We start from the raw sequence: 13,884 nt of genomic DNA, 5'->3' as shown, positions 1-13,884 counted from the left end.
ACAGGGGCAAAATAATCTCCTCATACTGATGTGCTTGACAGTGGCTTGTCACTCTCACGCATGATTCCTGGTGAGAGACAGGTAAAACCTCCAGGGGTTTGGCTTCATGTCCTTGGCCAAACTTTTGCCCAAAGCAGTTTGTTAGATGATGGGGTTGTCGTGGTTTAAACCCAGCCAAACAGCTTGTGCACTCACTCCCAGTGAGTGGTGCTGGGCTGGAAGCAGTTGAGGCCCGCGCCCCACCCCCTGGGGGCTCCCCCCCTTCCCCACTCCCAGAGGGATGGGGAGGAGAATCAAAAGAATGCAACTCCCACGGGTTGAGACAAGAACAGTCCAGCAACCAATGTACAACACAAATCACCACCGCTACCACCAACGACAACGACAGCAATGATAAGAGATAATAACAAGGGAAAAGACTACAATTCCAAACGCCGAACGAGTCCAACCCAGCAGACCCCCTGTCCTTCCGGGTAACTCCCAGTTACCTCCTGGGCATGACGTGCTGTGGTATGGAATACCTCTTTGGTCAGTTTGGGTCAGGTGTCCTGTCTCTGCTTCCTCCCGGCTTCCCCTCCTCCCTGGCAGAGCATGAGGCTCACAAAGTCCTTGGCCAAACCAAAACATCAGTGTTATCAGCTCTGTTCCCAGGCCGAAAGTCAAAACACAGCACTGCACCAGCTACCAAGAAGGAGAAAAATGACTGCTACTGCTGAACCCAGGACAGGGTTACACCTCTGCCAGCTCTATCAGATCATGAAATCACAGTTTCAATTTCCAGAAGCCCCAGCTGTTGCTGTTTAGAATTAAAAAAAAAAGGAATGTTAGATCATGGTTTGTCTTTTACATCTAAATTGTGATTATGCAAGTACCGCAAAAGAGGATTAAGAAAAATAAAAGTTTAATCCATCTTGTATTAATGGAGGTTTAACTGCAGGTTTCTCCACTCACTTCTGCTGCTTGTTGAGCTTTAGTACGGTTGTTATTCCAGCACACAATATAGTGCAATAGTATTATTGGATGCAATTACTATACTTGGTGGGCATTTAACAGTTTTTCCTCAGTGCTCTTCCCAGCAGAAAGGCCTCTGCTCTCTTCCAAGCCCAGCACTTTTATGGCTCTGCCCTTTTCAATCTCATTACAGACTAGTGCATGTTATTTTCAAATAAGCACAAAATTCACAGCCTCTCATTAACCCTGTTCCTTGGACAAAAAAAATAACCAACCAACCAAAGGGGAAAAAAACCCCAACCCCAAACCTCTCTACTTCAGACTGGAGAAGAGAAAGCTCTGGGGAGACCTTAGGACAGCTTCCAGTACATAAAAGAGGCCTACAAGAAAACTGAAGAGGGTTTTTTTTACAAGGGCATGTAGGGATAGGACAAGAAGAAATGGCTTTAAACTGAAAGAGGGGAGATTTAGATAAGCTATAAGGGAGAAGCTCTTTACTGTGAGTGTGGTGGGCCACTGGCACAGGTTGCCCAGAGAAGCTGTGGCTGCCCCATCCCTGGCAGTGTTCAAGGCCAGGATGGATGGGGCTTTGAGCAACCTGGTCTAGTGGAAAGTATCCCTGCCCTTGGCAGGGGGGTTGGAACTGGATGAGCCTTAAGGTCCCTTCCAACCCAACCACTCTATGTTTTTATGAAACCACCTGATTGGATGTGAACAATCCCTTCGCTTTCATCTTCCCACTGCTTTTTGGCATTCATGGACAAGTACCTACATCCTTCACACAGGGGGCTGCGTCCAAAAAGACAGCGGTGAGATTGCTGCCTAGACCCCAGGACTGCCCCTCATTAGGGGGGCACCCGATCCTCAGTTGGCATCTGAAGTGTGTGCTGTCTGGTTTCCAACCTACCACTTTTGTTCTGTGCACAAATACATAAATTTGAAAGCCTACAGGGTGCTCCTTTGGCTGTACTTGGAGATAAATTACTTGGCAATGGAGGCACTTTGTCGCTCTCTACCTGTGCTTTGTTTCCCTTCCTGGGAGAGAAACAAAGGTTTGGTGATGTGCGCAAGTCCATAAGGTAAAATTGCTCTCAGAAATAAGGTACTCCAGGCTCAACATCAGAGCCTGTTCTGAGGGTACAGGAGATGCTCTTCCAGCATTTGCTCCCATTTTGAAAGCTGCTGGACCAAAAGGAAAGAGTTTTACTCCCTTTCCTTTTTTTCTCATGTTCTGATTGATTTTCACAATTGCAATGCTGTCCATGAGAAAGAAAAGGCATGGTGATTTCCAAGCCTTTTTTCACAACATTCTTCCCTGCACAGCCTCCTTCCACCAACCACCCAGTGCTGTGAATCATCCTTGATTAGGGCTGGCAGGCAGGGAATCTAACACCACAAGCCTGTCCTGCAACGAGCCTGCAGAAGGATGAGCTCCAAAGTGCAGAGATTTAAATAGCTTCAACATGCCAATATTACAAAAGATAGCAAAACCTCATACCACGTATTCTCACCAAATGTTAAGCCAATATCCATGATCACATGTGGGTGTGTGTTCTGCCAGTCAATAGCACCTTGGTATTTTTACCAAGTGGTGACAATGTGATTGATTTCTGTAAAATTCACTGTACCGTGCTAGGGGCTGCAAAAAGGTGCGATCTTCTGAGCTAGTTTTGATTGAGCATCTAGTTTTGAACTCACTGAACTATTGTTAGTTTGTGCCTTGGTTGGTTCCCCAGCTCCAGTGGAGATGTGGGGGTGTGAGGCTTATCCCTTGGATAAGCGGCTGCCTTGGGTGCTGCCCTAGCATCTCTGGTCTAATAACGATATCTAGGGAAACAAAATCATTTCAGATATGCTCAGGTCACTACAGTGGCTTCTTCCTCATAAAAAGCTAACCTGCAAGGCTAACTGGTTCCGCTTGCAGAGCCACTGCCCCGGAGTCACCTCAGACCAGCTACTCTTGCTGTAGTGTCAAAACCAACAGGAGGTTTGGATTTACCTGCATTCTCTTCAGTTTTCGCTATGGGCTTGTGCCTGATTTCCCACATCACTGTGTAATTTGGAGTCTGCCATGTAGCGAAAGGAGTACCATTGCCACAGGCTGTTATGAGACCTGCATCAAACATCCCTTCCTGTAGAACAGGCTGCAGTCAATCACATCACACTTTAAACAAGGACATGACACTGAGCTATAATGTGCAGAAGAGATGCCTACTCCCCATAATAGAGAGAAGGCAGAGACAGGAGCAGTAATGGCTTAAGCACTGCGATCCAGAGCAATCGCAATATTAGAGCTACACCTGACACCATACAAAGTTCACAGAGCAGCATCCTAGGGAATATTTGGCCCTGCTGAGTGCAGAGACAGGCTTTTTCTCACTGTGCTGAACCCTGACATGCTGCAGCAATGGCTGGGCAGGCATCAAGCATCATCCTGGCCGGTGTGCTGCTCAGGGACATGAACGTGGGCTGTGCAGCAGAGCCCCCTGAACCAAGGACACTGTGACCTGCTTGCAAGCATTTTGTGGATAGAAAGGGAATTTGAGCTATTAATAAATAAATACAATATTTACACTGGATTAGGGGGAATTTCTCAACTCTATTCACATTTTAATCCTTACAAGACTCCTGCATCCCTACTGTTTGCTCCATTTTATTTGTAGAGAATAGCTTTCATATGATGAAGTGAGATGAGCTAATAAAATTACCAAGAAATGACACCCACTGAGCACATTGACCCAAGCGGTTATTTACTAACCATGCTAGTAGACCTAAAAATAGGTTTGATCGCATGCAATAGCATCTATACCAGCAATTAACACAGTAAATGTAACTACTCAAACTAATGACAGCACAGTCACCTAAACAACAGCAGATAGGAGCCTAATCCACTGTGTTTGAATGTGCCTTGTGAAACCTCTTATTTTTTTATTTCACCCAGCCAAGAATCCACATGTTTTGAGAGAGCAATTGTCATGAACAGAAACAGATGCAATCATGTAGAACTTATTAAAAGTAATACTGGTGAAATAGCTCTTTCAGGGGATCTCAGCTGGCTTTTTCTGTTCAGCCATAATGAACCAAAATGTCCATATCCTCCTCCTCTACCAACTTGTGGCTCTCACTGCTGAGAAGAGTAAGAGATAACATTTGTGTCTTCGCAGCAAGGCAGGTGAATGTTAAGGACAGAGAATATAATTGTACATCAATAAGTCACAATACATCATGAATTCTGCAATACTTCTATAATTGTAGAAAAAGATTTACACAGGAAATATAATTGATGCATCACATTTCCCCACTAATTTCTTTGTAACTTTTCCTTAATACCTTTGGGTGCAGACAGGTGTAACAGAACCATCTGGTTCATGTATGTGTCGTTGGTGCTGGGGGGTGTGTGTGGAAATCACCCCATCTCCCTAGACCATAAAATGCTCAAGCTTTGCCAAGATCTTGAAGGATCCATTTACCTTGACGAGGTAAAGATTAGGTTACAGCTGGAGTCTTCTTTAAAAACATTAACCAGTCTGGTTTTGTACAACTTGTTTAATTCCAAACAAACACACGTGCAAGCAGGAGAAAGGTGTTGGACTGGGTCTGGCAGAGACTAAGCAGTTCAGCTCCACCAGCTTCCTAGGGGTCAATGTGGAGATTTGAGTGGGCTGTGAGCACCAGGACTCATCCCACCACTTTCTACCAGTTTAAGATTAACTTCCATATGTCACCTGCAACCTTAAGCTTCAGCAAAAGGACCAAAACACACTGGGGCTATCAAAGACAGTGATGATTCAAATCATGTCAGAGATGGATGGAGGCTGGAGCACTTCCTCCCATTCATCCACTACTGGTAGTACTGACAGACCTTCCCCCTTCCCCATGCAGGAGGAGGAGCCTCTCTTCCCCACAGATGCCACACGCATCACAGCAGCTTTACTCAGTTGACTAACGAGTCAGAGGCTGAACCACTGAGCTTCCCCCACCACTACAGGCTCTGTGTACAAGGTGTCACCACCCCTCCATTCAGACGAGAGCAGCAGCATTCCCAGCTGCAAACCTGTAAATGACAGGAGAGCTCGGGTAACCTGGCCAACTGTCACCTGACTGAGAACAACAATGCCCTGGCCCACAAGGCAGGAGTAACTCAGGCGATGCTGTTTTATACAGCATGCCCTGGAGGTGTCTACGCTGAAGATCCTGAAGTATTTAATTTTCAGGAGTGTTTTCAAACACCTCTGCTATGCTTCAAAACAGGAGGGACAGGCAGGAGTGCCCCGGTCCCCTGACATAAAGGCTAGAGTTAACATCTACCTCCCTTCAAACAAATGCTATTTATAGTAAGCTCAACTGGAGCATCTCTTAAAAATCCAAAGTCTTGAATGAGTCTGGAAGTAAAAGCTCTGCAGGAGGTGAACAGCACAGATTGAAACTACCTCCAAATGCTGTTTGCTTTCTTACTTGTCCTGGGCAGCGGGTGGCCCAGATCACACCATGTCTTACTTTGATACATTTGTTTCACATACAGAGATACCCCCCTTTAAAAGGGGCTCAATTCCCCTCCACTAACCCAAACGTACTCCTAACTTGCACCAGTGACTGAAGTCAAAAGCAAAACAAATCCTACCCATTTAGTTTACGAACAGGCTCTTTGATTACCAAGAGAGAATTGCTGCTGCTATAGAAACCTGGTGACCACTCTGCTGCAGGCAGACCTGGAGATTGCTCAAATTGCAGGATGTGCCACACACAGTCCGCATCCAGCTCCACAGCCACCTGAAAAGTTGTTTGTAAAGCCTCAACAATATCTAAAAATACAAGCCTCTGATCTGCTCCAAAACTTTTCTAAACAGATACTTTTGTCCCAACAGGTATAAGCAGGCAAGAGATACTGGTAAATAAAACATTGCCCAAGCCCAGCTAGAATATGCTGTTTCCTTATAAAACAAAATCCATTGGAAACTTAGTGCTATTTACCTGCCTCTGCCTAGTTTTGGTGTGGAAAAGGGACCCAGCAACTCAGCACCAAGCCTGTGAGTTACAACTTTGCAAAATAACATTCAGATCTCAACCAGCAAATACCTAAATCCTCCTTCACTCCCATGGGCTTTAGCTGTCTCCCATCACTGCTGCAGACACCCATGGCAATGTTGTAAACCAGGGATTACTGAAAAGATTCTCTTCAGATACCAAAGTGCTGATTAGTATTCTATAGACATTATTTAAAAGATTTTGTTAAAGAGAGGTTGTTTCGGCAAACACAGCAACCAAGTGAAAAAGTGTCTGTATTTCCCTAGGAAAAACCCACTCATGTTGTAAATTGCAGTAATTAAAAAAGCAAACAAACAAGACGTTGTATTTATGCAGTGATTTGAAAAAGAAAAGCTACTTAAAAAACGTGTTTGACAAGAAAAATGTATACGTACTAGAACAGTTCTTATGATGAGTAATTGAATTTATTGCACATAATTAGCAAGTAAGTGAAAAGTTTGGTATTTCAAGTGTTTGATTTCAAAGATAACCAATCCAGGTGTATTTTTACCATCCTTACATTTTCATGCAAGCTATTTAAAATAAGTGATTGAAGCACCACAGAAACCTGACTTTAAGATTATTTCTATGAACTTTCACTCACCAAAGGGAGCAAACTGTGGGGCAGTGGTCAGAGCTCACTGCCCCAGGCCACGCAGCCCCAGGGAGAGGACTGTGATTTCCCATGGATGAAGAGACAGAGGGCTACAGAAACCAGCTAACACAAGAAGGAATTTGGCATTTACCTGGATGATGCTGAGGTCAAGACAGGAGCAGCCTTTGGATACACGGCACAGGTTACAGCCTGGATGAGCTTCATCTTTCCAGGAGCTGGATGAGCAATTTGTGGCGTGTTGAGCACGGTCTAAGAGATGATGCCATAAACGGCTTAACTGCACCAGCAAACACTTCACAAACAACACAAAAATCGTTCCACTTGCAAATCAGAAACATCCCATGTTAAACTGGGGGGCTCCCGCTCCTGCTGCAGCAGCACCACTGACCTGCAGCAAGGGGCCACACACACTGAAAAGGCTGTATTCAATTAAGAAAAGTCCTGGTAGTATCAGAAAGAATTAAAACATTTATTGGGCATAAATATATTACATATACACTACAGATACAGTTAAGTCTTACATACATAGTGTAGTATTTGCAAAATCTATACATTAAAATTGATATGGCAGTTTTAATATAATGCATATGAAATAGTCTAAAATTTACAATACAAGAAAACTTATGATTATTTTTTTTTTAAAGTTGAAAAGCTTGGAATGTATGTTCCCATAGTGAGGTAAAAACATTTTATTTTTTTTCAATTTAAAGAACTGTGCAAGGATAAGGTTCATACACATTCAGTTAGGGCACTTTTCCTATCATGACACTGAATACTGAGCTACTGTAGCCAACAGGATTAGAAAATATTTCAAGTTCATAAAGAAAAAGGCAGAACCATATAAAACCATCTCTCTCCTCCATTAAGGGTTTTAAATATTTAGTGTTTCATTCTACCTTTGTTTTTGTTGTTCATTATTTCTTTGAGAGCAGAGAGCACTTGGGTTGGATTCAATGCCTGATACTGCTGGGCCAAAGGGTATAAGGATGTGTGGGAAAAGGCATCAGCAAAGGGCACGTCAGTGGTAACGGCAATCACAACAGGAATGGTTTAACATCTGTGATGCCTTATTTTCTTGTCAATATATGAAGGACAATCAGATCACTATGGCAGAATATACAAACTGAAAATAATGCCAAATTAAACTCACTAAGGGCCTGTCCCAACTCCTACAGAATACTTGCTCAGATAATCTCAGGGTTGGACTGGGTGTTCTCGGTAGCATTGATTATAAGGGATACCAAACAAAGTAACAGTGACAGAAATGCTTCAAGAGCAACTGATTGCTTCTGCTCACCACTTTTAGCACAATTTGTATTTCAAACTTTCAAGATCAAAATTGATCAAATCACCTAAAGCAAGGTGGGTATTTTTTTTCCTTTTTTTTTTCTTTTTTTTTTTTTAAGGTGTCAACCTTGGACTTCATAGCAGCACTGCTGGAACAAAAATAAAAAAGGGAGTCTCTTAAACTTTCTGGGTTTCCAAACTAGCAATTTTTTCATTGTTTGAAAAAAATACTCTCTTTCTCCTCCACTGAAAACAGCTGTATACATTTTGCTCACAAAATACAGATGCAAGGTCACAAAGTTTTGTATCACAAATAATTTTAAATAAGATGTAAATAAATTTGACAAGCCATGACTTTGGCAAAACCAAAAAAATATATATATTTAGCTCAATGCCATTAGTTTGCAAGGCTAAATTAAACTAATTATAGTCAATAACAAAATACAGAACATTTCTAATATCTGCTACATCTAGAGAGGCACACAGAATAATTCATTGATCTTAGCACTTTCTTTCCAGAGATGATTATGTTTTTGGATACATGTAAACGTTTGAATCACTGATAATGTTTTTTTTTTTTTCTTCTTTTCTTCTTCTCTTTTTTTTTTTTCTTTTTTTGGCATTTAATGTACTAGATGCTCTCATCTTCAAAAACACAAGAAAATGTAAGAAGATTAATACTACTAGGAATGCTGTCAGGTAAAAAGTTGACCTAAGTACAACAGTATAAAACAGACAAAATATAACATGCTATGGGGAGGGTGGAGAGGGGGATTAGTACATAAGTACACTTTTTATTTTTTATTTTTACAATAAATAAAAGATTGCACTGTAATTGGTATTTAAAGTACTGTATGCAGTATATAGTATAAATAAACCTAAAACAAAAATAATGTTGTTTCTTCCCCATTACTTTGGTTAAGGGAATATTATGCTAGTACAGGACACTGAATCTTAAGACAATGGAGACAAGAGCACAAAATAGCTAGGACAAAAGCAAAACCAAGTAGCAAAAATATACAAAAACAAGAGGCAGGGAAATACACTGTGTCTGTTGCACCCTTTTGGAATCTATTTGCACCTCCAGCTCATTTATGTCCCTGAGGTACTTGCACAATGTTGACTTAATATAAATAATCCGATGACTCCAGAGTTAAAAATCTAGTATCTTGATGAATTAAAATATGTGTCTGGGAAGGGGCAGGCAGGAGGGGCACATGCTCCCATCAGAGCAGGGACTATTCTTCCTGCAAGACTCTCATCTGAATTTTGCCATGTACCAAGTTATTATTTCAGTCAGCCCTGTGGTAAGAATAGCGTAGATACCCATTTAAGGTATTTAAAATAGACAGACCTAATTTCTGATACCTCCAAGAAAGTTCCATAAAATGGATACCCCTCCAAAAAATAATAGTAATAAAAAAATATCAACCAACAGTAAAGTTTGCTTACACGGAGTTAAAATCTCACCTAATTCAGTAGAGGCAGTAAGCTGTCACCAGCAATAATCATATAAATCAGGCTGAACATAATAGAATAATATCTAGTATTAGATTAGGAATAGTTATATACAGTGACAAACAGACAAGCTAAAGCAGCTTTTAAATAGCTGAACATGGGAATAACTAACTATTGCACAATGCCCTCTTACTTAAAATTACTGCTAGGAATCAAAATGGTAAAAAAATCTATAATGCTTCATAATTTATATGCAATTTGGTTATTTGATTTCTTATACAGGCAGTTTATAGTGTTGTAACTGTAAAAGTAACAGATAATTAAAAAGGTTTTTAAGCTGCAGGATATTGTTCAGATTTAAATGTACTACACAGTTAAAATAACTTAGATTTTAACTTGAGAAAAATGGGGCAAAAGTAGTGAATAACTCATAGGCAACATGACTAATACTGTTCAAGGAAAACTTGGTACTGTTGACTAACACTGTATTCTAGTCTTGCCACTATACACACTCATGACTAATGTTTAGAAGGAAAGAGAAAAGACAAAAAAGTGACTCATGATTAAAATTTCCTAAATAGTATGGTAAAATAAGAGACTGTATGAACTTCAGTGAAAAAACCCCAAAACAACGTTGAAAAGGCAAATCGGTGACAATTTCGAACCTGTAGAGGAAAAAAAAACAACCCTGCATTTGGTGTCTGGTTTGTTTGTTTCTCCAGTTTGACCACTTCCAAGTTTTGAATTTCAAAAAGGTGCACCAAAACACTGATTTATCTTTCTTCAAGCTAGAACTGTAAAAACAAGAAGTATATAAAATGTATGGTAGAACAAAAGGATTTAAAAAAAAAAGGAATATCTGAATAAATGTGGGATTATAATGCGTAGCATTAGTTAAATTTGTATCTCAAACTTCCATTGAATCCCCTACTTCATAAAGAAGTACTGTAATATACAGGCGAATATGACTGACAAACTTGCGAAGCCAAGAACGATGAGGGCTGCAAACTGTTCATCAGTAGGAATCATGCTTTTTATCTTAGGATCATCTATGCTTCCCATTTCTCCTGAGAGCATGATCTCATTACGCTGAAGCATAAAGGCAACGGATGGGCTGAAAGGTCCACTAAGTTCCTGTGAGGTATCCAAGCACCGGCGGCAGACGCAGACGCGAAACCGATAGTCTGTGTTGAGTTGAAGGCCTGAGATGTGGAACGTGGTCTCTTCTCCCTTGTACACCTCCAAAACAAAACAGCAAGCACAGTCAAATACAAAGAGCAAGCCAGCCTCCTCCTCCTTTAACAGCTTCAGGCCATTAAAAATATAGTAACATTTTTGCCCAGGCATCTCCAGAGAGGAGCCTTCAGCACCAGAGCAAGGGGAAACACCATGGGCAGAAGGCTCCGTTCTGAGCAGCAAGAGCCACCAAGGGAGCCTCAATCCATCAAGAAATGTCAAAACCATGAGAGGTCTCATTGCAAAGCATTCAACAGAGTCAATATATGCAAAGACAGACAAGACTCAGAAAATATATCAACTATAAGAATTACTCATCTTTTGTGGGTATGATAAATACCATAAACATATTTCTGTATCCTTAAAATGTGACTATATGCCTTAAATACATCTAAGGCTTAAGCACCATGTTCGGCCCCTGCAAACTAAGGCCATTGGAAGACATCCACTGCATAATCGTAAAATTGGTTAGAAATACTGTTTTAATGTACTTTCCCTCACATTTCCCTCAAGAGTCAGAATCTTTACAGAAATTACACTTTCAGAATTGTGGAAACAATAAAATATTATTAAGGTATAAAAAAGCTCCTCTGGGGCACACTGCATTTGGTTCTTTAGCAATCCAAACCCATCACATAATATTTATGTTAATCAAATGTAGGGACTGCATGACTCAGAGCACAAGTCACAATATGAGAGGGAGATAACTGAGTATCTAAGAGACAGTTTTGTGACTTAAATGGAAAAAGACCACTGGAAACATTTGCGTACTCTGAAAACAAATAACCAGTCAACAACTTCTATAAGCAAGGGTTGTTGAAACTGGTGTTTGAAGGAGTTAAAAATGTCACAAAGAGTCTGCTGGAAAAATAACACACCAAACAATCCTGAACTTCAGATACTTCTTCCTCTGCTCATTTAGCCAGTTTCTTTCTCCTCACTGCAGGAGCAGAAGGCTGAGAGCATCTCAGCCCTCCCAGAGGTAAGGAATCAACTTCAAAAGGGGTAACAGAGGGAAATTAAACACGAGATGGTAGAGGATTTCCTGTGCATTACGCTGGAGTAAGAAATACAGGAGGAAACTGCAACAGGTTGCTTAGTGTTGTGGTTTCAGCCAGAAGCTAAGCATCAAAAAACTCCTTGCTTACTTGCCTCCAGGAGGGTAAGAAGAGAATCAAAAGGCTAAAATTGAGAAAACTAATCAATTGAGATAAAGACAGTTTAGTAAGTAAAGCAAAAGCTGCACATGTTAGCAAAGACAAAAAATTCATTCCCTACATTTCATTGGCAGGTGAGTGTTCAGTCATCTCCAGGAAAGCAGGGCATTATCACATAACGTTTAATTGGGAAGACAAACACTATCACTTCAAATGTCCTCCCCGCTTACTCCTTCTTTCCCCCAGTTTTTGCTTCTGAGCAGGCTATTACATGACATGGGATATCCCTTGGGTCAGTTTGGGTCAGCTGTGTTCCCTCCAGTGTTTTTGTACAAAAAACTTGCTGGTAGGGCAGCATGAGAAACAGAAAAAGCCCTGACTCTGTGAGCACTGTTCAGCAATAGATGAAACATCCCTCTGTTATCAACATCATTTTGATCACAAATCCAAAACATGGAACTGTATGAGCTACTGTGAAGACAATTAACTATCCCAGCCCAAACCAGCACACTCAGAGAGCTTGTGAAGTCTCCTTCCTTGGAAATACTTGAAACCTAACTGCACATTGTCCTGGGGAACCAGCTGTGAATGGCCCTGCTTGAGCTGGTTGGCTGGATCAGATGGTATCCAGAGTTCCCTTCCAACATAAAGAGTTCTGTGCTTCTGTGATAGACAAAGATCTGGACACAACAAAATATTAATAAGTACTTGGGTGTAGCAGTAGAATTTTTTTCTTCAGTATCTGGGTTAAGTGGAAAAAAGGACTAGAGGAATAGTTTATTTGATGTGACAATGATAAGTGAAGAAAGTTCACAGAAAGTTAAAAATGCTGGGTGATAGAAAATTGAACTTTGAGGTTACATTTTTTCTTGTTATTTATTTAACAAGCAGAATGAAAAGTCACTTAATGAAAATAACAGATGGAAAAAAGAAACTGTTTGCCCTGCTGCATAACTGTTGATTGAAAAAATCCCAACAAAATCAAAACTGTAAACCAAATTCTAACAGCTAAGAAGCAATTTGGATTATTTCAAATTGATTTTTATTTTTATAAGGCCTGACAAATCTGTGTAGAAAAAATGTATTTGAATGCCTGTTATTTGAACGTCTACATGATGTGAAATGCTGGTGTTGTCTTTGAATAGGCCAACCAATGTATAAGGAATGCAGGTTCTCCTATTCTCTCTATCAGAGAAGATCTGAGGTCAGCTTGATCACTTTCAGATATAATGGTCTGACCACTAGGCTGTAGTCTAGTCTAGTTTATTCTTCTAGGTCTAGTATACTTTTCAAAATATTAATATTTATACTGTCTTTATTACGAGGTGCAAAGTTGTAGTCCCTTTAGTAAATTGTGCAGACCAGTCTGCATCTGAATATACTGAATGGAACCAGAATGAATTAGCCCATGTTCCACAACTGTATTAAAGAGGGGGAGTAAATGATGTGATCCATATTAAAACACAGGAAGAAACTAAGTTACATACAATATTTAATATTGTAAGAATATGCCTTGAAGTGGAACAGTAAATGAAGCAATCTGACAGCATTTACATCCTTGTAGAGGGTGCTCTGTTGATACTTTTTTCAGTTTTGTACCAATATGCAGCCAGTTCATAAGGGACAGACAGAAGACAGGCCCAGCTGCCACCTACAAAGTCATTCTCCATGTCCTGATAGTTAAATCTTTTATGTAATTTAGAAGTATGTCACTTTCAAATATCCCATGGAACAAGAAATTAAGATTCCTGTCTGAAGAAGCAGACATCTGTTAAGATTTCAATACTTAGTCAGATAGACTTACATGGTTATCTCTTATCTTTACAGATATCAGGATACTTCTGATGAGTTTTCCAAATCCTGCTGAGTCCTTCAAAGGTAAGACTTCCACTGCTACCACCACCTCACTCATTTGCTTCTTGCCCTGGTATCAAGCATGCTCAACTGGGATTAACACAAGAGCTTTTATTTAGGAATTTTAGGAATTTCTTTCTGTAGGAATATCAACTTTGTGAAATTAAATGCTTTTTTATCTTTTTTTTTGTTTGTTTGCTTTTATTCTTAACAGGAAGAACAAAACCAAGAGCAAGTAAAAAATTTTAAACCAGCATGCTCATATTGGGCTTTATTAAAACTCTCTTCCCTAAAGCACTG

The sequence above is a fragment of the Neopsephotus bourkii genome, unplaced genomic scaffold (assembly GCF_033783945.1).
Source record: "Neopsephotus bourkii isolate Nb327-2 ecotype Australia unplaced genomic scaffold, CSIRO-AGI_Nbou_v1 NB_1373, whole genome shotgun sequence".
NCBI lineage: Eukaryota > Metazoa > Chordata > Aves > Psittaciformes > Psittacidae > Neopsephotus > Neopsephotus bourkii.
Note: the sequence above shows the minus strand (reverse complement) of the source record.